This window comes from Balaenoptera physalus (assembly GCF_965194825.1).
Source record: "Balaenoptera physalus genome assembly, chromosome: 21".
Taxonomy (NCBI): domain Eukaryota; kingdom Metazoa; phylum Chordata; class Mammalia; order Artiodactyla; family Balaenopteridae; genus Balaenoptera; species Balaenoptera physalus.
This window is the reverse complement of record NC_138902.1, coordinates 27,904,375-27,930,320: the sequence shown is the minus strand read 5'-3', so window position 1 is coordinate 27,930,320 and position 25,946 is coordinate 27,904,375. Positions and strand designations below refer to the sequence as shown.

Below are 25,946 nucleotides of genomic sequence, written 5' to 3'. Positions count from 1 at the left end.
AGCTTTTGCACAGCAAAGGAAACTACAAACAAGACGAAAAGACAGCCCTCAGAATGGAAATAAATATTTGCAGACGAATCAACGGACAAAGGATTAATCTCCAAGATATATAAAGAGTTCATGCAGCTCAATATTAAAAAAACAAACAACCCAATCCAAAAATGGGCAGAAGACCTAAATAGACATATCTCCAAAGAAGACATACAGATGGCCTAGAAGCACATGAAAAGCTGCTCAACATCACTAATTATTAGAGAAATGCAAATCAAAACTACAATGAGGTATCACCTCACACCAGTTAGAATGGGCATCATCAGAAAATCTACAAACAACAAATGCTGGAGAGGGTGTGGAGAAAAGGGAACCCTCTTGCACTGTTGGTGGGAATGTAAATTGATACAGCCACTATGGAGAACATACTTCAGGGTCCCCCCATGTAAACAGTTGGCAAATCTGCTACAAAAGTTCACGAGGAGCCAGGTTTCTATAAACACTAGGATCACCAATCCCTCCAACCCCTGTTTACCCACCTTTACTTCAAATATCCATGCAGTGAGCTTTCTCTTCATTTTCTGATAAACAAAAATAGGTTTATTTCTACCTATTCAAGGTCAGGTTTTACTTTTTACACTTTCTTCTCAGAGTTTGAATGTGCTCACAATCTGCCCATTCCTGGCTGCCTGTTCATATTTTTATTTTGCTTTAGAATCTTGCTGTAGAGTCAACTCCTGCATGAAGGAATCAGCTTCTCCTTATTTCAACCCATACAACTATGAACACTTAACTCCTTTAAAAAATTATGTCTTGATGTAGCTATAAATATTGACATCAAACCACTATGTGTGTGGTTAAAAGATCAACTAGTACAGAGGACCTAGGAGGAAAAGCAACAGTCCCCTTGACTTTTAAAATTTTAAAGCTTCCTTTACCATTTTTCTTAACCTAAAAAGCAATTAATAAACAATAGTTAATAATGTTGCTCTATACTGGGGATACCTAAGGGGCTATTTGCATTCTTCTTAACTGAGTTGTATAAGCAGAGTAAAAAGTTTCTCTGAAAAATAATTAGGCTTTAGAAACTGAGATGGTTACTATATTAGGTCAGAGATATTCACAGCAAAATTTATCATTTTCATATGTCTCTTTTCATCTGCTAAATATAATTGCCTTTTTATTTGCCTTTTGTAACCATAAAATAAAATTCAGTGTGCAAATAAAAATTCCATGCAGCTCAACACATAAAAGTTGTTTTTACAGTGATTCAAAATCAAAGCCATCCTATCCCATCCTGGCCTCAGTGAAAATGGTTTCAGTTGGAGCAGAAAGGTGGTGATGACTAACAGCCAATCTGAAACAAATGCAAGACTATGAAACTACAGAAGATTAGAAGTCACCAGTGTTCAAAGCTTAATTTCCCAGATGTCAAAAGTACAAGATTACATGCTTTTATAACATCAAGATAGTTAAGATAGTTCACAAAATTTTGCCCAGTGAATTTTAAATCCAGTTGACCCCAGTGGTCTATAAAAAATGTAAAGACGCCTTTACCTCAGTGGCACTACCCTTGCTGCTCCTAAAAATGCAATTGTAACATACTTCTACCTCTGAACAGAACTGAACAAGAACTATGTACTAATACCTGGGATTCTGGGAGTGAAAAAGAAAATATGAGCTGACTGCCTGTCCGCCACTGTGCTAAACACTTTCATAGATGTTTATCCTCACTTTAACACTTTTTGTTGCAGATGAGAATGTGGAGTTCCAAAGAGACTGGATAAACTTGCCCCAGCCAATGGCAAATCTGGGAGCTGTACCATCATCCACTGGTCTAGAAGACTGTTTCTAAAAGACTTCACTAGCACAGGTCAGATTTAAACATAAAAACACAGAATGAGCCCAAATGAAAGCATCAATTATGTGGTCACGTCCCTTAATCATGTGTTTGATAAGTCAGGTGAAAAGGAGCAATATTATATTAATAACTATCACATCACATTAGTTGTCTTGAAAGAAGCTCTTTTTCTCTGCCCCCCCCCCAGTTTTATTGAGATGTAATTCACATACAGCACTGTATAAGTTTAAGGTGTACAACATAAAGATTTGACTTACATACATCATGAAATGATTATCATAATGTTTAGTGAATATCCATCATCTCATATAGATGTAAAATAAAAGAAAAAATATTTTTCCTTGTGATGAGAACTCTTAAGATTTACTCTCTTAACAACTTTCTTATATAACAACTTTCATGTTAATTATAATTATTATGTTTTACATTACATCCCTAGTAGTTATTTACCTTATAACTGGAAGTTTGTACCTTTTGACCACCTTCATGCAATTCCCTCTTCCCCTACTCCCTGCCTCTGGCACCCACAAATCTGATCTCTTTTTCTATGTTTGTTTGTTTGTTTTGAAGTAATTGACCTACAACACTATGTTAGTTCCCGGTGCACAACATAGTGATTCAGTGTTTCTATACATTACAAAATGATCGCCACAATAAGTCTAGTTACCATATGTCACCATACAAATATTACATTATTAATGATTATATTCCCCAGGCTGTACTTTTCATCCCCATGACTCATTTATTTTATAAATGGAAATTTATAACTCTTAATCTCCCTCACTTATTTCTTTTTCTTTATATGTTCCTAATGTCATATGGTTTCAAGCACTGACTCAAAATATACAACATGCCACTATTAAAAACATGTGCTGAAACTGTAATGATAATCCTCTCACATCAACCCCTACCCATATGGACTGGCCCATCCTACAAAATGCATTGTCACTAGCTATAAATAAAACAGTCATTAGAGCTGACAAAAAGTTGTAACAGCAAAGTGTCAATCATCTTCTTTCATGATTTGAGGTTTTTCAAAGCGGCTGAGCATATGCGTGTAAACACATTTCACTGGATCACATTTTGTATTTCAGATTCATATGTTTCTTAGGAGAAACCCAAGTTGAACTTAGTTCATAATATCAAGCACCAGATCATACAGCCCTTCTGACAGAATCAAATCAGATGGATCTGTCAGTGAGGTTAAGGGTTTTGACAAGAGCTTATGTGTGTGTATATTTCTCAAGGAATGAGACAAAAAGAGAGAGAGAACAATTTGGGGTTTAAGAGCAGCTATCATAATACAGTCAGCTCTTCCTGAATCCCAAGGACCTCAGTGCTTAGAATTGTGCTGTCAGATATAGTAGCCATTAACCACATGTGGATATTGACCACCTGAAATGCACTAGTTCAAATTAAGATGTGCCGGAAGTGCAAAATACAATCTGGATTTCAAAAACTTAGTACGAAAAAACAATGCAAAATACCTCATTAAAATTTTTAATTGATGACATGTTTAAATGATAATACTGTGGATATATTGAGCTAAATTAAATATATTATTAAAATTAATTCCACCTGTTTCTGTTTTGACTTTTTTAACGTGGCCGTTAAAAAGTTTAAAATTAAAAAAAGTCTTAATTACTCATATATCCAAAAGAATTAAAAGCAGGATCTCAAAGAGATATTTGTACACCCATATTCATACCAACATTATTTACAATAGTCAGAAGGTGGAAATGACCCAAATGTTCATCAACAGATAAATGGATAAACAAAATATATGTCCATACAATGGAATCTTATTCAGCAATAAAAAAAGAATGAAGTACTGACACATGTTACAACATGGTTAAACCGTGAGAAAATTATGCTAAGTGAAAGGGGCCAGTCACATAGTATGTGATCCCATTCACATAAAAGTTCATAATAGAGAAATCTATAAAGACAGAAAATAGATTAGTGCTTGCTAAACTCTGGAGGCAAGAAGATGGGACGATAGCTAAAGTGTACAAGGTTTCTTTTTGCGGTGATTAGAATGTTCTAAAATTGACTATGGTGATGGTTGCATGTATCTGCGAATATCCTAAAAACCACTGAATTGTATACTTCAGATGGGTGAATTCTATGGCATGTGAATTATATCTCAATAAAGCTGCTTTTTTTTTTAAAGAAAAAAAAAAAAAAAAGGGGGGCATCAGAAAAGGTAATCTAGGTGGAGAAGAGGGAGAAGAAAATTTCAGGCAGAGGAAGTGGCAGCTGCAAACAGACAAAGCTGTAAAAGGGCAGATTTGTTCTTTCCCCTGATGGACACCCCACAGTTCAGGGTTTTCAACACCCCCATGGCACAGGAGCAGAATCCTTACCAGGTGAAGCTCTCCAGGTTGACCCTGCCCACAGCACTGCTGACTGCTCCCCTAAATGTGCATGCATGCATGCCCACTGAAGCTTGTACCCCTCCTGTACCCTTCCTCCAAATGATTAGGAAAAAAGACTGCACAGAAGAAGAGAAAAAAATAAAAATAAAAACCCTGCATTTTTGCAGTTGCAGTGGTTAACAGAATGCATTAACCATTAACTTGTTAGCAAAGCTACATAATTAGAATAGTTGCTAAGAACCACAGAAGCTGCTAAACAAAGATAATGTAACGTCTTGAACTAACAAATCAAATGGGAGTATTTATAAAAACAGGAGTGGTGGGGTTTTTTTTCTTACTGAATTGCGTGAAAATAGCGTATATTTGAAACACAGAAAAATGTTTTCCCCCCAACAGCATTTTCAAAGCCAGAGATATGACTAACAACATTCCATTAAAGAACTGAAACACTTTGCATTATTGCTTTTTACAGTCCTCTCAAAGTCTACACTCGCTCACCCAACTGAATAAAAGGCTGCTAAACTGCTACAGTGTAGGGGAACTTCTGACCGGTGATTCACTGAACTAGCAGAATGATGGAAAGGCTGACCTGCTCAGCCTACAGATGAAAGAAGAGAGTCCAAGATGAAACTGTATTGTTATGTGACCTGTTCACTCCTTGTACTTGAAACAAGATGGAGACATCAGGATTCACCCCCAAATTAAAGAAATGCTGAAATGCTATTCTCCCAAACCGAAGCAGAAGGCTACACGGTACAAACGGCACCTGTCATGTGACTGAAAACATGAAGAGAACTATGGCACTTGTCTTTTTTTTTTTTTTTCATTCAAATACCTGTAGACTCATTACCAAAGCTTGTTGAATAATCCCTCTGGTAGTAAAGAACTCAGGAAAAAACAGAACTTAATTATACAACCTTTTCCACATTTTCAAAATGTATCTTAGTCTTGGCCAGGAATGTTCTAGGTTCCTAAATGGTGATTTACGTGATCCCATGACATGGCCTAATAACACTAGCATGCAACTAGCATATATTCTAAACCCAAACTTGGGACGCACCGTGTAGTATTAAGGACCCAAACAAGGCAAAATTTACATCACTTTCTGGAGGCGGGCAGGTGGTTCAGAGTGGGTGAGCGGCTCTGCTCCGTGAAGTCACCCAGGGGCTCTGATGCCTTCTGCCTCCTTCCGACAACCCTCAGGGAATTCTAATTAGCCACATAGTTAAAACTGTCTACCCACAACGTCTGCATTTTATCCTATGGGAAGAGGCAAGGAGAGAAAGTGGATACAAAAATCTCCTTCTAAAGGCATTTCCTTGCTGTGGGGCTTAGACACATAGCCTTGCCTTTTTGTAAGGGAGGTTGGTCTATGTGGTCTCTTGCTGGGCAGCCATATGCCCAGGAGGGTAGGACTTTTGATGCTAAGGAAGCTGGGAGATGGACACTGGAGGAGTTACTGCGGCTACACTTGGTTTAACAAAGCACTTTTGTGTTTCTTCTCAATGCAGGAGTCTGTATACTTTGAAAGAGTTGGATTTTTCAAAGTATTTGACATTTTTTTAATTCACCTGCATACTTTTCTATACATTCCATAATTTTCCATGCAACTCCATCCTCCCAAACTCTTGTACTGTGTCCTTGGAAATGGACTATCTGTACCAGCTCCCTAAATCTTCTCTTAGAACCTTAAGTTCCACTTTGAAAATGCACTTCACCTCCTTGCCATTGGTGAAGACTACTTTCCCAGGTTCCCTCTCAATAGGAAGCAGTATTTTTTCCCCTCCCACCCCACCAAATACGTAATGGCTTAAGGTGGGATAGGTACCCTCCTAGCTCCCACTGATATGACCAAACTGTTTCTCCTTCTTTCTTCTTCAAAAGCCCCAGTTCCCTGAAGCATGTGCCATTCGACTCTACCACCTGCTATTCCCTGGAATCATTTTCAGACTTCCCATGTTCTTTCCTTCATGCACCAAGGAATTTAGTGCCAAGTTCTGCCTTTCCCTCATCCCTCCTCTTGTTATCATTTTCAGTGGCATTAGCTTCCATGTGGATAATCCATCCAGCAGTGAACTCTCAAATCCTTTGTCTCCTCTCTTGTGACTCTCTTTCCTCTGCCACACCAGAAGGCCCACACTCATGATCATGCCTCAGCCCTTGCCATATAACAATGAATGTACCACCCTAAAGGTATTAAATTTAACATCTCACTCTCCACTACTCCTTTGTGTCTTCCCAGCACACTCTAGGATACCTACTTCAACAACTTTCCAATGTCGTAAACCACAAATCCACTGACTTTATAATGTTTTTATTACTCTTCATCCCCTCCTTCCTTACTTTGCTCTTTCCTACCTTAGAGTCCAGGGCCCATCATTAAAATAATCATATTATTAAATTACATAAATTATAACCAGAGATTTTTGTTCCATTTTATTCACACAACAAAGCAATATCCCTGGTTAAACACAATTATTCTCCTACTTAGCCCTGAAGCTGAGTAGCTGCAATGATTGTTCATACTTAAACTTCATGGCTGCTAATCTAAAACTCATACTTTTCATCTTGTTTATGTTTTCCTTTGCTGTGCAAAAGCTTTTAAGTTTCATTAGGTCCCATTTGTTTATTTTTGTTTTTATTTCCATTTCTCTAGGAGGTGAGTCAAGAAGGATCTTGCTGTGAGTTATGTCATAGAGTGTTCTGCTTATGTTTTCCTCTAAGAGTTTTATAGTGTCTGGCCTTACATTTAGGTCTTTAATCCATTTTGAGTTTATTTTTGTGTATGGTGTTAGGGAGTGTTCTAATTTCATTCTTTTACATGTAGCTGTCCAGTTTTCCCAGCACCACTTATTGAAGTGGCTGTCTTTTCACCACTGTATATTCTTGCCTCCTTTATCAAAGATAAGGTGACCATATGTGCATGGGTTTATCTCTGGTCTTTCTATCCTGTTCCATTGATCTATATTTCTGTTTTGGTGCCAGTACCATACTCTCTTGATTACTGTAGCTTTGTAGTATAGGCTGAAGTCAGGGAGCCTGATTCCTCCAGCTCCGTTTTTCTTTCTCAAGACTGCTTTGGCTATTCGGGGTCTTTTGTGTTTCCATACAAATTGTGAAATTTTTTGTTCTAGTTCTGTGAAAAATACCATTGGTAGTTTGATAGGGATTGCACTGAATCTGTAGATTGCTTTGGGTAGTAGAGTCAGTTTCACAATATTAATTCTTCTAATCCAAGAACATGATATATCTCTCCATCTGTTTGTATCATCTTTAATTTCTTTCATCAGTGTCTTATTTTCTGCATACAGGTCTTTTGTCTCCTTAGGTAGATTTATTCCTAGGTATTTTATTCTTTTGTTGCAATGGTAAATGGGAGTGTTTCCTTAATTTCTCTTTCAGATTTTTCATCATTAGTGTATAGGAATGCAAGAGATTTCTGTGCATTAATTTTGTATCCTGCTACTTTACCAAATTCATTGATTAGCTCTAGTAGTTTTCTGGTAGCATCTTTAGGATTCTCTATGTATAGTGTCATGTCATCTGCAAACAGTAACAGTTTTACTTCTTTTCTGATTTGGATTCCTTAATGGGAGAAAATATTTGCAAATGAAGCAAGTGACAAAGGATTAATCTCCAAACTTTACAAGCAGCTCATGCAGCTCAATATCAAAAAAACAAACAACCCAATCCAAAAATGGGCAGAAGACCTAAATAGACATTTCTCCAAACAAGATATACAGATTGCCAACAAACACACGAGAGGATGCTTAACATCACTAATCATTAGAGAAATGCAAATCAAAACTACAATAAGGTATCACCTCACACCAGTTAGAATGGCCATCATCAAAAAATCTACAAACAATAAATGCCAGAGAGGGTGTAGAGAAAAGGGAACCCTCTTACACTGTTGGTGGGAATGTAAATTGATACAGCCGCTATGGAGAACAGTATGGAGGTTCCTTAAAAAGCTAAAAATATAAGTACCATACGACCCAGCAATCCCACTACTAGGCATATACCCTGAGAAAACCATCATTCAAAAAGAGTCACGTACCACAATGTTCATTGAAGCACTATTTACAATAGCCAGGACATGGAAGCAACCTAAGTGTCCATCGACTGATGAATGGATAAAGAAGATGTGGCACATATATACAATGTAATATTACTCAGCCATAAAAAGAAACGAAATTGAGTTATTTGTAGTGAGGTGGATGGACCTAGAGTCTGTCAAACGGAGTGAAGTAAGTCAGAAAGAGAAAAACAAATACCATATGCTCACACATATATATGGAATCTAAGGGGGAAAAAAATGGTTCTGAAGAACCTAGGGGCAGGACAGGAATAAAGATGCAGACCTACTAGAGAATGGACTTGAGGATACGGGGAGGGGGAAGGGTAAGCTGGGACGAAGTGAGAGAGTGGCATGGACATATATACACTACCAAATGTAAAATAGATAGCTAGTGGGAAGCAGCCGCATAGCACAGGGAGATCAGCTCGGTGCTTTGTGACCACCTAGAGGGGTGGGATAGGGAGGGTGGGAGAGAGATGCAAGAGGGAGGGGATATGGGGATATATGTATATGTATAGCTGATACACTTTTTTATAAAGCAGAAACTAACACACCATTGTAAAGCAATTATACTCCAATAAAGATGTTAAAAAAATAAAAATAAAACTCATACTTATTGCTATCCAGCTGTTCTGCTACATTTCCCTTGTAAACAACATCCCAATATCCAAGACATCTGGGTATTTCACGTCTTCTCTTTTCTCCTCTTCCTTCTCAGCTGCGGAACTGAAGCAACCCAACAGAAACTCCCTCATCTTCCCGCCACCAACTACAATCTACCAGAGCTTTGCCTCTTCTTATGACAGCATCAAGGTGTCCCTATTCCTATCACAAGGCAACACCTCCACCTGCACTCTGGGCCCCATCATCTCTCACCAGCTCAAAGACTGTATTTCAGCCCATATCCCCTGTCTCCCCTGCATCATCATAACTTCCTGTACACTAGATAATTCTCATCAACACAGAAACCGACTCCAAAATATCCCTCAGTTAAAAACCCTCCATTAGGAGAAGTAGCCGCAGTGGTGAGGAGAGCCATGGGTCATGCGGCCAAGGTTTTACAGCTCTTTAAAACACTGCACAGCACCAGAAAACAAGTTTTTAACAATGATGCTAGGGCATTAGAAGCAGCCAGAATAAAGATAAACGAAGAATTCAAATGTAAAGAAGTGAAACTTCTCCTAAAAAAATAGAAGAGCTAATAAAAATAGGTTCTAATGTTGAATTGATGCTAAGAACACCTGTTATACAAGGTATTCACACAGACCACAATACGCTGAAATTGGTCCCTAGGAAAGACTTTCTTATAGAAAATTTGCCATATTGTGATGCACCAACTCAGAAACAATGAATTTTTTTAGAATAAAATTAAGTCTTTATCATTTTTAATTTTAAAATATATAACTCTGGCTAAACTCCTGGAAATGCAAATATTTTTCTCTGAAATGGCATATTGAAAATGAGTGCATTAAATTATAGTTTCATAATTAAAAAAAAAAACAAAACCCTCCCTTGACTCGAGGTCTCTTTCTGGCTCTTTCCCTCATTTCCACTCCATCACATCACATTCTCTCTTCCTCCCATTCCAGTCAAGCATCCATCCCATCGCTTCCTCGAAGGTCCATGCTGCCAAATACAGCGATTCCTTTCCTTGCTGCATCTTACTCTACTTCTCAGCAGGATTTGACAGAGCTGATCATTACTGTTGAAACATTGGCTTCTATGACATCATATGCTTTTGGTTCTCCCTCTACTTCTCTGGCTACTCTTCAGTCTTCTTTGATGACCTCTCTCCCTCTACGAGATTTCTAAACCCAGGTTTTTGCCCTGGGCCTTCTTCCCTTCTCTATTGATCATCTCTTCTGGCTAAGCTAATTCAGGCCCATGCTATTAAATCCTACCTCTAAGCCAATAACTCTCAAATTTATATTTTCTAGTACTGAGGTCCAGACTAGTATGTCTAACTGTCTTCTCAATAACACTACTTAAATGTCTAACAGGCCTTTGAAACTTAACACATCCAAAGCAAGACTCTTGACTTTCAACCCAAGTAAATGGTACTATCCAACCAGTTGTTCAGGCCCAAAGTCTAGAAGTCCCATCCTTTTCTCCTCATTCCCCACAGCTAGCCCACTAGTTGAATCCATCCTTTTCCCTCTATTGCAATTATACCATCCTAGTCCTACTCATTATCTATTTCCTAAACTATTATAATAGCGTCTTAACTGCTTTTCCTAATTTAATTCTTGCCCTCTTATAATCCCTTATCCACAAAGGGACCACAGTGATATTTTTAAGTCATAAATCAGATCATGTCATTCCTTGCTTAAGCCCTCCAGTAATTTGCCATTTATTTATCTTAGATAAAACTCCAACTCATTATTATAGCCCACAAGGCCCTATATGATTTGTTCTTGCTCACCTTTCCATTTTTATCTCCTCTGGCATCCTATGAGTATTTCACACATACTCCATTCTTTACCGCCTCTGAAACTTTTGTTCTTGCCTTTTCTTCTAAAATGTTCTTCTCCTGATCTTTGTATCTGTCTCCTCTATTTCCTAACAATCCTGTTCATTTTTTATTTGTGGCAAATATTCACATAAATGAGTTTAAAACACATATACATTTGACTCTATATTGTATTTAGATCAACCATGGGTTTATATAAGTGTTATATTTAGTTCCAGCAATTTAGATCATCCATGAATGCAAGTATGATTTTTTTAACATGAAACATAGTTTAATATAGAAAAGTAAAAAATCTAATGAAAAAGTCATATTGGTTGGAAAATATATTTTTTAACTTTATTGGGGATCATTGATTCTCCTTCCACTTAAATATTATACTGTGTGAATCAAGCACTTTCTCAAAACACAGAATGCCCTTGTTAAAAATTAAAAACTGAAGTGATAGGAGCAAGCTCAGAATTGAGAAAATACTTTGACTTAAATAGAGCAATGTGCTTGCTGTACTCTACTTTGTTATGGTTTGTATATAAATATTCTTATAAATAGTTCAGAAATAAAGCATTTGACAAATTTTAAAACTACAATCAATTTCTCTAATTTACTAATAGGTAAATTTCTAATTACCAATAAGTAAATTTCTAATTTTCTAATAAGTAAAGTTAATTTTCTTTATCACTATAAAAATTTCTCATGGAACTCTATTCTAGTGGTAGGAGACAGGCAATAAACAAATGCGCATATGGATAATAATGTCTGATAGTGATAAAGCCATGAAAAAATTTAACACTGTAAAGTGATGTCGAGTGGTTGGGAAGTGGGTCTAATTTAGACAGCAGAGGCAGGAAAGATCTCTGAAGAGATGACGCGAGTTCTTAAGTACCGATAATTGTGTTGTGAAATGATGTATTCAGATCTTCAAGTGATTTGAATACTGTATCTTTATTCATTGCATTTCTAGTAGTGAGTTTTGAAGAAAAACAAGAATTTGAATGAAAATGTTAGAAAAACAAAAGCAAAAGATAAGCCTACCTCAAACCATTCTTGAAATATGATTGTGCAGACTTTCCAATTCAAAGAAGTAAAAAGTTACTTTAATAAGTTTCTGAAGTGCCCGAATGAATCAGGGTAGCCATCCCATTCAGAAGCCTCCCCATGTAGGTTTCTACTGCTTTTTATTTTATAAGATTCAAATATGACTGTCCGGGACCTCCAAGGAGCAGTGGTTCTTCCTCAAGAGCAGGGACCATTCATCTTTGTCTTCCTACAGCCCTGCACACCTCTGGGCATATCATAGGTATTCAATATTCGTTTCATCAACTAATCAATCAATCTTCTTATCCTCCAATGTAAAGCTAACCAAGTTCCTGACATACAGAGGCACTAAATGAATGTTTGTTGAATTAACATGTTACAAATACATCATTCACCTAAATCCCTGAGATTAGACAGCAGCAAATCAAAAAGAACATTGTCTTTGAAGACAGACAGTTCTGGAGTCTAGGGAGCCCAGCTCCATTCCTCACTATTTATTTAAACTTAAACAAGTTAAGTAATCTTCCTGGACTTCAGATCCTTCATCTGTTAGAAAAGGATAATAGTTTACAATGTGCTGTGAAGATTTAAAAGGCAATGTGTGGAGCCCCTGCTAGAGTTTCTGACCCAAGGTAAGCTCTGGAACAGTAAGAATAGATACCACAGTGCTGTTATTGTTAAGTATCTTGTACATATTTATGCCTTGGGTGCCCACAGATATAATTAGTAATGATTATTTTCATCATTGTGGGCACCTGGAGTACTTATGAGATTTTCCTCCAAGCAGGGCAAAACCAAGAACAAATATTAATACTCCAAACACTTACTCTCAGTCTCAAAGACTGAGCAGAACAAGACATGAGAGTCATCTCTCCGGCTAAGTGCCTCTGCTAGAAGCAAGCTGATGGGATATGCATAAAATTAGGGCTTCTCGCAGATAACCATAAGTTGTAGATAGGTTTCTTCTCAGAAAACAGTTATTCTGTTGGCATTTTTTGAATGACAACAGTATGAAATTACAATACAAAAACAGGTGTTGTTGTTATAACATCTTTTACAACATTTTCCTTTTTCATTTCTATATATAAAGGATTTTTATTAATGCATGACTCAGGCCATAAACCTTAGCATCATCCTTGACTCTTTTCTTTCTCTCATACACTACATCTTATCCCTCAGGAAAATCTGCTCATCCCACTTTCAAAATATAATCAGAATCTGACTTTTCTCACCACTTCCAGAGCTACAACTTGGTTCAAGCAGACATCATTTCTCACCGGGATATTGCACTAGCCTCCAACCGATCTCACTGCGTCTACCACTGACCCCTACAGTCTATTCTGGGCACCACAGTCAGAAATACCATTTTAAAAGTTAAGTATTATCACACCACTCCTCTGCTCAACATCTGCATGGCTCGCCATTCAGCATAAAAGACAGCATCCTCTAAACGGCCTATGAGGCCATCCATGATCTGGCCCCTCACCTGTCCAACCTCCTCTCCTACAACTTCACCCCCACTCACTGCCGCAGACACACTGACCACTTTGCTTCCCCAGAAACGCAAGAGACAAGTGTCTACATTGTGATCTCTGCTCTACCAGCTCCCTCTATCTAGAAAGTTCTTCTCTCAGATATGTTTTAATTTGCATTACCCTAATACTTAGTGATGTTGAGCATCATTTCAAATGTGCTTATTGCCATTTGTTCATCTTCTCTGGAAAAATGTCAAGTTCTTTGTCCATTTTTGAATCACGTTTTTTGTTATTGTTGCTGTTATTGAATTGTAGGAGTTCTCCATGTAGTCCAGATATTAATTCCTTATCAGATTTTTCTACTTCTACAAAAAGTCATTGGGATTTGATAGGGATAGCATTAAATTTGTAAATCACTTTAGGTAGTATTGGCATCTAAACAATGCCAAGTCTTCCAATCCATGAATACAAGGTGTCTTTCCAATTTATTTGTGTCTTAATTTCTTTCAACAATGTTTTGTAGTTTTCAGTGTACAAGTCTTTTACCTCCTTGATTAAGTTAATTCCTAAATATTTCATTCTTTTTGATGCTATTTTAAATAAAATTATTTTCTTCACTTCCTTTTCAAATTGTTCATTGTTATTGTACAGAAATGCAGCTAATTTTTATAAGTTGATTTTGTATCCTATTAATGTGCTGAATCTGTCTATTAGTTCTAGCAGGTTTTTTTTTGTGAAATTGTTAGGGTTTTCTTCATATAAGATCATGTCATCTGCAAATGGAGATAATTTTATTTCTCCTTTCCAATTTGGGTGCCTTTTCTTTCTTTTTCTTTCCTTGTTGCTCTGGCTAGAGATTCTAATACTATGTTGACTAGTAGTGCCAAGAGTGGGCATCCTTGTCTTATTCTTAGAGGAAAATCTTTCTTATATTATATTGACCTAATTTTCTTCTATCCCAAGTTTGTTGAGTATTTTTATCATGAAGGAATGTTTAATTTTGTCAAAATTTTTTTCTGTATCAATTGAGATGATCATGTGATTTTTTTCCCCTTCATTCTATTGGTAAAGTAAGTCCCCTACATATGAACCTTCAAGTTGTAAACTTTCAAAGACTCAAACATGCGTTCACATGTCCAATCATGTAAGTTATTTCACATGTCTGGCATACATTGTCACGTGTGTGCATCCTCTACAAGTGGTTGTGCTTTTGTGTACTTTACTGTATAGTACTGAATAGAGTACAGTAGCATAATATCTTTATCTCAAGCTAGATCTTCAAGAGGACAACTTCACTGAACTCCTTGCTGTGCAACACGAGCTTACTAATGAAGACCTGATGGAATTGGAGGCCCAGAGAAAGGACGAAGACAGACAGGAGGAAGAAGTAACTGAAGAACTGAAGAGGTTCACAATGCAGGAAATGGCAAGGGGATTTTCTTTATTTCAGGAGGCACTGTTAGTTTTGAGGCACAGGACTGAAACGTAGAACGGTACACGAAGGCTGCAGCAACCGTTCAGAATGCAATCCAGTGTGACAGTGTCATCTATGACAAGAAAAAAAGGGCTACTACCCAGACATCACTGGATCATTTTTTCAAGAGGATAGACAGAATTGAATCCAGCAAGGAACCAGAACCTGTGCCATCAACATCAGGTGTGAGTGAAATTGCAGCTTGCCTTCCGTCTCCTATTGCTGACGATCCTTCAGTTCTACCATCTCCCACATCCTCTCCCTCCTCCAGTCAGTAACTCTTCTTGCCTGTTCACTCAATGCCAGCCCCTGCATGCCAGCTGTTGTACTATATTACTGCACTTTTCAAGGTACTGTACTGTAAGATTAAAAATGTTTTATTTTTTGTGTTTGTTTTTTATGTATTGTTTGTGCGAAAAGTATTATAAACCTATTACAGTACAGTACTATATAGCCAATTGTGTTAGTTGGGTACCTAGGCTACCTTTGTTGGACTTACGAACCAATTGGACTTATGAATGTACTCTCGAAATGGAACACATTCACATGGAGGGGACTTGATATATTACATATTACATTGATCAATTCTGTGTGTTGAACCATCCTTGCATTCCAGAAATAAATCCCACTTGGTCATTATATATAATCCTTTTAATGTGTTACTGAATTAGGTTTGCTAGTATTTTATTATGGACTTGTGCATCAATACCCATCAGGGATATTGGTCTGTAGTTTTCTTTTATTGTAGTGCTTTGGCTGGCTTGGTATCAGGGTAATGCTGGTCTCATAGAATGAGTTTTGAAGTGTTCTCTCCTCTTCAATTTTTTGGAGAAGTTTGTAAAGGATTAGTGTTAGTTCTTCTTTAAATGTCTTTTAGAATTCACCAAAGAAGCCACCAGGTCCAGGGCTTTTCTTTGTTGGGAGGTTTTTTACTATTGAGTCAATGTCCTTATTAGTTATAGGTTTATTCAGGTTTTCTCTTTGTGATTCATTCTTTGTAGGTTTTGAGTATCTAGGAATTGGTCCATTTCATCTAGGTTATCAATATGTTGGCATAAAATTCTTCATAGTACTCTCCTAATCCTTTTTATTTCTGTAGAATAGATAGTAATGTCCCCACTTTCATTTCAGATTTTAGTAATTCGAGTCTTCTCTCTTTTTTTCTGACTCAATCTAGCTAAAGATTTGTCAATTTTGGTAATATTTTGAAAAATCAATTTTGGTTGCATTGATTTTCTCTACTGTTTTTCTATTCTTTATTTTATCTCTCAGCTATAAACATTTCCTTCCTCTGCTAGTTTTGGGTTTAGTTTTTTTCTTATGAATATAATTAATTTTAAAATTTTCTTAATGTCATCGCTGAGGTTGCCCTCCCCAAACACCACAGTGCTTTTTTATGGTACTTTTCGCTACTTAGTATTATTCTTTTTTTTTTTTTTAATTTATTCATTTTTGGCTGTGTTGGGTCTTCGTTTCTGTGCGAGGGCTTTCTCTAGTTGCGGCAAGCGGGGGCCACTCTTCATCGCAGTGCGTGGGCCTCTCACTATCGCGGCCTCTCTTGTTGTGGAGCACAGGCTCCAGACGTGCAGGCTCAGTAGTTGTGGCTCACGGGCCTAGTTGCTCTGCGGCATGTGGGATCTTCCCAGACTAGGGCTTGAACCCGTGTCCCCTGCATTGGCAGGCAGATTCTCAACCACTGCGCCACCAGGGAAGCCCTCTATTTTTTTATTATCCCCATACAATATATTATTTAATGTAGCTTGGTTAGGACTTTTATATTAATTGAATCAAACTGTATGCATTTTTCTGTCCATTGCTTCTTTCGATCTATATTTGGTTTTGAGATTCATTCTTACTTATATTTGCAACAATACCTCATTAATTTACACTTCTATATTGTATTAACCCATTGTGTGAAAAATACCACAATTTATCCATCATCCTGTAAATGAACACATGGGTTTTCTCCCAGGGTTTTGCTACTATGACCAATGTAGCTATGAACATTCTTGTTTGTGTCTCCTGTGAACATGTATAAGAGTTTGGTTTTTTTTTTTAAGTACTTAAGGAGTGAAATTCCTGGGTCATGGGGAATGCATGTGCTCAGTTTTGCTGGGTAATGTTTACTGTTCTCCAAAGTGATTTACATTCATAAGCATTCTGAACACATAATAAGCATTCAATAAGTATTTGAAGAAAGAAGGGGCTTTTTACATCTTCTATTTAATTTTGGAATAATATTAGACTTACAAAAAAGTTGTAAAGATAATGTAGCGTTTCCCTATACCCTCCAACCAGCTGCCACTAATGTTAGCATCTTACATAACCACGGTATATTTAGCAAAACTCAGAAATTAACACTGGTACAATGTTATTAGCTAGACTACAGACTTTATTTGGGTTTCACTCGTTTTTTCACTAATGTCCTTCTTCTGTTTATGGATCCAAGCCAGAATACCACACTGCGTTTAGTTTTCATATCTCCTTAGGCTCTTCCAATCTGTAACAGCTTCAATGTCTTTTCTTCTTACGTATAACCTAGACACTTTGGGAGAGTACTAGACAGATATTTTGTAGACCATTCATCAGTTTGAGCTTGCAGATGTTTTCTTATATGGATTTGGGGAGAATATACCACAGAGGCGAATTAGCCTTCTCACTGCATCATATCAGAGGGTACTTGATGCTAACATGACTTATTACTAGTGAAGCTAACCTTTATCACTTGGTAAAGTTTCTATCTACTAGGGCTTTTTCACCGTAAAGTTACTATTTTTCCCTTTCCCATAACCTAGTCGTTATAAGTAAGTCACTAAACCCAGCCCACCCTCACAGGAAGGGAAATTAAACTCCACCTCCTAGAGGACCATCAAAGAACTTGTAGACATGTGTTAAATTCACCACAGTAATTAATAAATATTTGGGGAGAGATATTTGAGCAAATATCCTGCTTCTTAATATTTCAGCCATTAATTTTAGCATTCATCCATGAATCTTATCTCCAGCAATTATTACTGTGGCATTCTAGTGGTCTTTTTTCCATTTCCCTCATCCCTTCTATATTTATTATTTGGAATTCTTATGTAAGGAAGATTTGTCACTTCTCCACCACTTAATTATTTATTCAGTCATTTATTTCTATCAATATGAACTTATGAATATTTTATTCTTCAGGTTGTAATTCAGTAGTATTTATTATTTATTTTATTGCTTCAATTGTTCCAGCTTTGGCTATTGGGAACTCTTAAAAGTCAGCTCCTGTGTTCTTTTGACATGCCCTACTCCTCTTTTTTTCCCCTTACTTTTACCACAAAATGTTCCAGGCTTTTCATGAATTTTCCCTGCCCTGGCTCTAGGATCAGCCATTTCTCTAGGGATCCCTAATTCAGAAAGGACAATTTTTAAAGTCAATTTCCATGTGTTATAATGTGTGATTCCTAGACTATTCCTATGCTATAATTAATGCTATAACTAACTATAGATTTTCTATAATTAAGGCATGTATATTATAGTATTCAGGGTAATAGACCGTGTTAAAATGAAACATGAATCCAGCAACAATGCTTCACTCTTTTTTCTGTTCTAGCACTTACCTATATCATCTCTACGGGTCCTACAGAATATAAAATTTCATGATTCTACAATGAAAAGACAAAAGGCAAAAGATGCTCCTATGAGGAACTTTTCCTTGGGTCATAGAACTGTTTAATTTTGCTAAAAATATATTTAACCCCTAGTTGACCTCTATTTCATCTTTTCTAGCCCTCCCCTAGTTTAGCCCTATTCCTTCCATTTTATTAACAATTTTTGAATAAAATTTTGTTTGTTTTGCTGTACCAAATTACTATACCAATAAGGTAATAAAACCATAGAACAATAAATTCTGCTAATTTATAAAATCTATATCTTCTTGACATTAATCTAGTATGATCTACTGCTGCCTAAATCATTAGTCACCAAACAGTTTAAACACTAGAGCAGTAGTTCTTGACAGAAACGGTTTCCCTTGCCACGAGGGGACATTTGGCAATATCTAGAGACATGCTTCATTGTGATAACCGGGAACGATGCTACTGGCATCTAGTGGGTAGAGTCCCTGAATGCCGCTAAACATCCTGCAGTGCACAAGAGGCCTCCACAGCAAAGAAATGCCTGGCCCAAAATACAATACACGGTTGAGAAATCCTGCACTAAAGGAACTTTCAATTTTCAAATTGGTTAAATGGTTAAATAACAGATATTTTCCTCCCAAACTCTTAAAGGACATATTAGCAAATACCAAGGTCTATCTGCACTAAAATGTTGAGTACAATCAAGGATTTTCTGGAAGAAACAGATGATAGACTATGAAGGATCCACTGTAGCTACAAAACACCAAGAAAGCAAAAATGGAGTTAAAAGTTCAGGATGCATCTTAGCTCATTCCATTTTGAATAAGTTATTTATCTGACTCAGCCAAGGCTCAAATGCATCAGAAAAATAAATTGTTATGTATGTGGATTATCAGCGAGTTTGTACTTTAAACCAAAGCAATAATGGTTTTCCAGCTAACAAGATAGGATTCCAGTGTGATATAGGTAAGAGAATTTGGGGCCAGGAGATAGAAACTAGGAGTCTGGCCATGGCTTCATCTCTTGCTGACTATGCAACTCAGAGCAAATCATGTAGCTTTCCTGGGCTCTAGTCTCCTTACCTGGAAACTTTCCTAACAAAGTTGGTATATGTGATTGCAAACATCTTCCTTATCTATATCACAGGGTCATTGTGAGAATCAAAATTTTTAAATGTACTTTTTCTTTACTTATTTGGATACTGATATCTTCTCATAATATCTTTCTTACACTGCATATATAAGGTTTTGAAAAGAACAGTGCCTTTGGAAGACCAATGAAAAGTGGATTCCTAGAGAGAGGAGGTTGAGCATTCCCACACAGAGACATTACTGACCTCTTACAATTGACTAATTTCTTTTCCTCATCAAGGATCCCATTGGAGTGTGAAAACACATTGAAAAATGGTATCACAGACAAGCCACAAACTGGGAGAAAATATTTGCAAAACACATTTCTGAAAGAGGACTTATTTATAAAATATACAAAGAACTCTTACAACTCAACAATAAGAAAACAAACAACCAAATTTTTAAGTGTGAAAAGATCTAAACAGATACCTCTCCAAAGAAATTATGCAAATGCCAAATAAGAATGTGAAAAAAAATGGTCAACATCACGTCATTAGAGAATTACAAATTAAAACAGCAATTGCAAATTAAAACAACTACATACCTATTAGAATGGGTAAACATTTTCTTTAAAACTTACAATACCAATTGCTAGCAAGAATGTGCAAGCACTCTCATTCATTGCTGGTGGGAACGCAAAATGGTAATGCCACTTTGGAAGACAGCTTGTCAGTTTCTTACAAAGCTAAACATAGTCTTACCATATGATCCAGCACTCACACTTCTAGGTATTTACCCAACTGTTTGAAAACTTAAATCCTCACAAAAATCTGCATGCAAATGTTTATTCAGTTTTACTCATAATTTCCCAAAACTGGAAGCAAAGAAGATGTCCTTCAATATGTGAATGAATAAAAAACTGTGGTATACCCATACAAGGAAATAATACTCCATATAAAAAGAAATGAGCTATCAGTATACTCAAAGATATGGATGAACATTAAATGCATATTGCTAAGTAGAAGAAACCAGTCTGGAAAATCTACACACTGTATGATTCCAATTACATGACACTGGAAAAAGCAAAACCATAGCAACAGTAAAAAGATCAGTGGTTACCTGCAGTTTGGGAGGGTTGCATAGGTAAATCACAGAAGATTTTTTAGGTCAGTGAAACTATTCTGTATGTTACTGTAATGGTGGATACATGATATTTTGCATTTGTCAAAATCCATAGAATTTCACAGAACAAAGAGCAAACCTTTATGTATGCAAATATTTCAAAATCATTTAGGAGGTCGGCGGGGGTTCCCTAATGGTATTCAATCCTTGACAAAAGAATCTAAGTGCATTATAAATATATAGAACAACTTTACTGAAAAGGATTTGGGGGGGGGGGAAACTGTGTAGACCTAAGTATTTTTGGAAATGAGTGGAGTCTATAAAGGCAAAAGAAACTGCACATAAGCACTGACTGTACTCTAGTCAATAAAGTTGTTTCCCCCAGGGGTACAGGTTAACAATTCTAACTTTACTATGCTAGTATATTGAAACTGAACAATTAAGTAAGTGAATCATGGATGGTGGGAACCAGTTTTCTCATTATTGGAGTGCGAATTTACAGATAAGCAAGGAGAAGAGACTGGAATGATCCATATAGTGATGAATTGGAGCCAGACACATCAGCATGAACTCACGTTTAGCTTAATATAGATACATATGATTGCATGTGGAAATATTTATAGATATGTGTGTGTGTATATATATATATATATATATATATATATACATATACATACATACACACAGGTTTGTATACACACATATATTCCCTTGCTCTGTCAGCTGAGAAGGTCTAGAAGCAATGACACCCCAGTAGCAATAGTACACCTGACAGTTAGATCTTGGTCTCTAACACTGTTCTCTAATAAAAAGAACCAAGGCTCCTTGGAGAAATGGTTGATGATAAAGCTGGGGCAGGATATATACAAGATGATCCAAGAGCAAATTATAGTTCCAGAGATTAAGGGAATTCCCCCCCCCAAAAAATGACGAGGATATGCGAAAGGGACACAAGAATTTCCAATGACCAAAGCTAGGACAATTTGAGCAACAAAATAATAAATAGAACAATATTGGGTTATAACCCAAAGTATAAATAAATATCCCTGAGTCCATACTGATATAAATAAATGATTGCATAAATAATTAAATGAGAGAGAAGCTACAAATCCCCTGTGCGGAAGAATTCCAAATAATTTATGTAGACACTCTACCCTCAAGGAGGTAGAGTGTAACTCCTTAAGTGTGGGCTGTATAAGATTCCTTCCAGAGAGTACACAATGGAAAGGAAGACTAAGTACACCTGACAAATACTACCTTAGCCAAATGATCAAGGTCAGCATCAATGGTGCTGTCATGTTGATATTATACTCTTGATATAATATGAAGACAATAGCACTTTACCTCTAAGTTCTCTTCCCCCAAACCCTTAACCCCAGTCTAATCATGAGAAAAACAAGAGAAAAATTCCAGGAGAGGGGCATCCTACAGTATCAGTCCTCCTCAAAACTTTCAAGGTCATCTATAGCAAAGAAAGCCTAAGAAACTGTCACAGCCAAGAGGAGCCTAAGGAGACTTGACAACTAAATGTAATGTGGTGTTCTAAATGAGATCCTGGAACAGAAAAATGACATTTGGTGGAAACTCCTGTAAATATAAAATATAAAGCTGTTCTAAAAAATAATCAATGTAAAACATCATTAGAGAGCAATAATGGATTAAAATGTAATTGTACAAGCATTTGGTTTTACTAACCGAAGATGAGACCAGAACACTAATTTTTTTTTATTGATGTGGACCATTTTTAAAGTCCTTATTGAATTTGTTACAATATTGCTTCTATTTTATGTTTCAGTTTTTGGCTGCGAGTCATGTAGGATCTTAGCTCCTTGAGCAGGGATCGAACCTGCACCCCCTGCATTGGAAGGCGAGGTCTTAACCACTGGACTGGCAGGGAAGTCTCAAGACCAGAACACTAGTTTTTTTTTCCCAATATGTATAACTTTTATTTCCTTTTCTTTACCTTTTGCATTAGCTACAATTTTCAACATAATGTTTTATTTTATTTTATTTATTTTTTATACAGCAGGTTCTTATTAGTTATCTATTTTATACATATTAGTGTATACAATTCAATCCCAATCTCCCAGTTCATCCCACCACCACCACCACCCCCACCCCTGCTTTCCCCCCTTGGTGTTCATACGTTTGTTCTCTACATCTGTGTCTCTATTTCTGCCCTGCAAACCTCTTCATCTGTACCATTTTTCTAGATTCCACATATATGCATTAATATACTATATTAGCTTTTCTCTTTCTGACTTACTTCACTTCACTCTGTATGACAGTCTCTAGGTCCATCCATGTCTCTTCAAATGACACAATTTCATTCTTTTTATGGCTGAGTAATATTCCATTCTATATATGTACCACATCTTCTTTATGCATTTGTCTGTCGATGGGCATTTAGGTTGCTTCCATGACCTGGTTATTGTAAACAGTGCTGCAATGAACATTGAGGTGTATGTGTCTTTTTTTTTTTTGTTATCCTTGTTATTTATTTATTTATTTATTTATAGATCTTTATTGGAGTATAATTGCTCCACAATACTGTGTTGGTTTCTGTTTCACAACAAAGCCAATCAACCATATGCATACACATGCCCCCATATCCCCTCCCTCTTGATTTTCTCTGGGTATATGCCCAGTACTGGGATTGCTGGGTCATATGGTAATTCTATTTTTAGTTTTCTAAGGAACCTCCATGTTGTTCTCCATAGTGGCTGTATCAATTTACATTCCCACCAACAGTGCAAGAGGGTTCTCTTTTCTCCACACCCTCTCCAACATTTCTTGTTTGCACATTTTCTGATGATGCCCATTCTAACCAGTGTGAGATGATACCTCACTGTAGTTTTGATCTGCATTTCTCTAATAATTAGTGATATTGAGCAGTTTTTCATGTGCCTCTGGGCCATCTGTACGTCTTCTTTGGAGAAATGTCTATTTAGGACTTCTGCCCATTTTTGGATTGGGTTGTTTGTTGTTTTAATATTGAGCTGCATGAGCTGTTTATATATCTTGGAGATTAATCCTTTGTCCGCTGATTCATTTGCAAATATTTATTTCCATTCTGAGGGTTGTCTTTTCGTCTTGTTTGTAGTTTCCTTTGCTGTGCAAAAGCTTTTAAGCTTCATTAGGTCCCATTTGTTTATTTTTGTTTTTATTTCCATTACTCTAGGAGGTGGATCAAAAAAGATCTTGTTAGGCAAAGAATATACAAATCAATTTTCACTGCAAAATAAAGGAGCTGTTACAGTGGAGGATTACTGGACTGAGTGTCAATATTATGACAGAGTATGAGTGTGTTCCATGTTTGATAATTGCAATCATTGTTGCTTTTGTTGTGGTCATCCATGTACAATGCTTGGTGTCAGTCTATTTATCTCTTGTAAAAATAAAATACAGTGTGTGTGTGTGAAACAAACAAACAAACAAAAACACTAGGTTACATTTTATATACTTAAAAAAAAAAGATCTTGTTGTGATTTATGTCAAATGAGTGTTCTTCCTATGTTTTCTTCTAAGAGTTTTATATTGTCTGGCCTTACATTTAGGTCTCTAATCCATTTTGAGTTTATTTTTGTGTATGGTGTTAGGGAGTGCTCTAATTTCATTCTTTTACATGTAGCTGTCCAGTTTTCCCAGCACCACTTACTGAAGAGGCTGTCTTTTCTCCATTGTATATTCTTGCCTCCTTTATCAAAAATAAGGTGACCATATGTGTGTGGGTTTATCTCTGGGCTTTCTATCCTGTTCCACTGATCTGTATTTCTCTTTTTGTGGCATTACCATATTGTCTTGATTACTGTAGCTTTATAGTATAGTCTGAAGTCAGGGAGTCTGATTCCTCCAGCTCCGTTTTTTTCCCTCAAGACTGCTTTGGCTATTCGGGGTCTTTTGTGTCTCCATACAAATTTTAAGACTTTTTGTTCTAGTTCTGTAAAAAATGCCATGGTAATTTGATAGGGATTGAACTGAATCTGTAGATTGCTTTGGGTAATATAGTCATTTTCACAATATTGATTCTTCCAATCCAAGAGCATGGTATACCTCTCCATCTGTTTGTGTCATCTGTGATTTCTTTCATCAGTGTCTTATAGTTTTCTAAGTACAGGTCTTTTACCTCATTAGGTAGGTTTATTCCTAGGTATTTTATTCTTTTTGTTGCAATGGTGAATGAGATTGTTTCGAGATTGTTTCTTTAATTTCTCTTTCTGATCTTTCGTTGTAAGTGTATACAAATGCAAGAGATTTCTGTGTATTAATTTTTTATCTTGCAACTTTACCAAATTCATTGGTTAGCATGAGTAGTTTTTGGTGGCATCTTTAGGATTATCTATATATAGTATCATGTCATTTGCAAACAGTGACAGTTTTACTTCTTCTTTTCCAATTTGTATTCCTTTTATTTCTTTTACTTCTCTGATTGCCATGGCTAGGACTTCCAAAACTATGTTGAATAATAGTGGTGATAGTGGACAACCTTGTCTTGTTCCTGATCTTAGAGGAAATTCTTTCAGTTTTTCACCATTGAGAATGATGTTTGCTGTGGGTTTGTCATATATGGCCTTTATTACGTTGAGGTAGGCTCCCTCTATGCACACTTTCTGGAGAGTTTTTATCATAAATAGGTGTTGAATTTTGTCAAAAGCTTTTTCTGCATCTATTGAGATGATCATATGGTTTTCATCCTTCAATTTGTTAATACGGTGTATCACATTGATTGATTTGCGTATACTGAAGAATCCTTGCATCGCTGGGATAAATCCCACTTGATCGTGATGTGTGACCCTTTTAATGTGTTGTTGGATTCTGTTTGCTAGTATTTTGCTGAGGATTTTTGCATCTATATTCATCAGTGATACTGGTCTATAATTTTCTTTTTTTGAACTATCTTTGTCTGGTTTTGGTATCAGGGTGATGGTGGCCTCGTAGAATGAGTTTGGGAGTGTTCCTTCCTCCACAATTTTTTGGAAGAGTTTGAGAAGGATGGGTGTTAGCACTTCTCTAAATGTTTGATAGAATTCACCTGTGAAGTCACCTGGTCCTGGACTTTTGCTTGTTGGAAGATTTTTAATCACAGTTTCAATTTCATGGTTATTTAGTAGCGTATGGTTTAGTCGCCAGGTGTTTGTGGTTTTCACGTTCTTTCCCTGTAATTGATTTCTAATCTCATAGCGTTGTGGTCAGAAAAGATGCTTGATATGATTTCAATTTTCTTAAATTTACCAAGGCTTAATTTGTGACCCAAGATGTGATCTATCCTGGAGAATGTTCCATATGCACTTGAGAAAAAAGTGTAATCTGCTGTTTTGGGATGGAATGTCCTACAAATATCAATTAAATCTATCTGGTCTCTTGTGTCATTTAAAGCTTGT

General features: G+C 36.6%; 1 pseudogene across 1 annotated transcript; it reads left to right on the top strand.

Moving 5' to 3' along the window:
• The first annotated feature begins 434 nt into the window (after positions 1 to 434).
• Positions 435 to 25,147, top strand: LOC309651780 (complex III assembly factor LYRM7 pseudogene; annotated as a pseudogene). Its single transcript has one exon. The product of its transcript is annotated as a complex III assembly factor LYRM7 pseudogene (transcript).
• Positions 25,148 to 25,946: the final 799 nt, after the last annotated feature.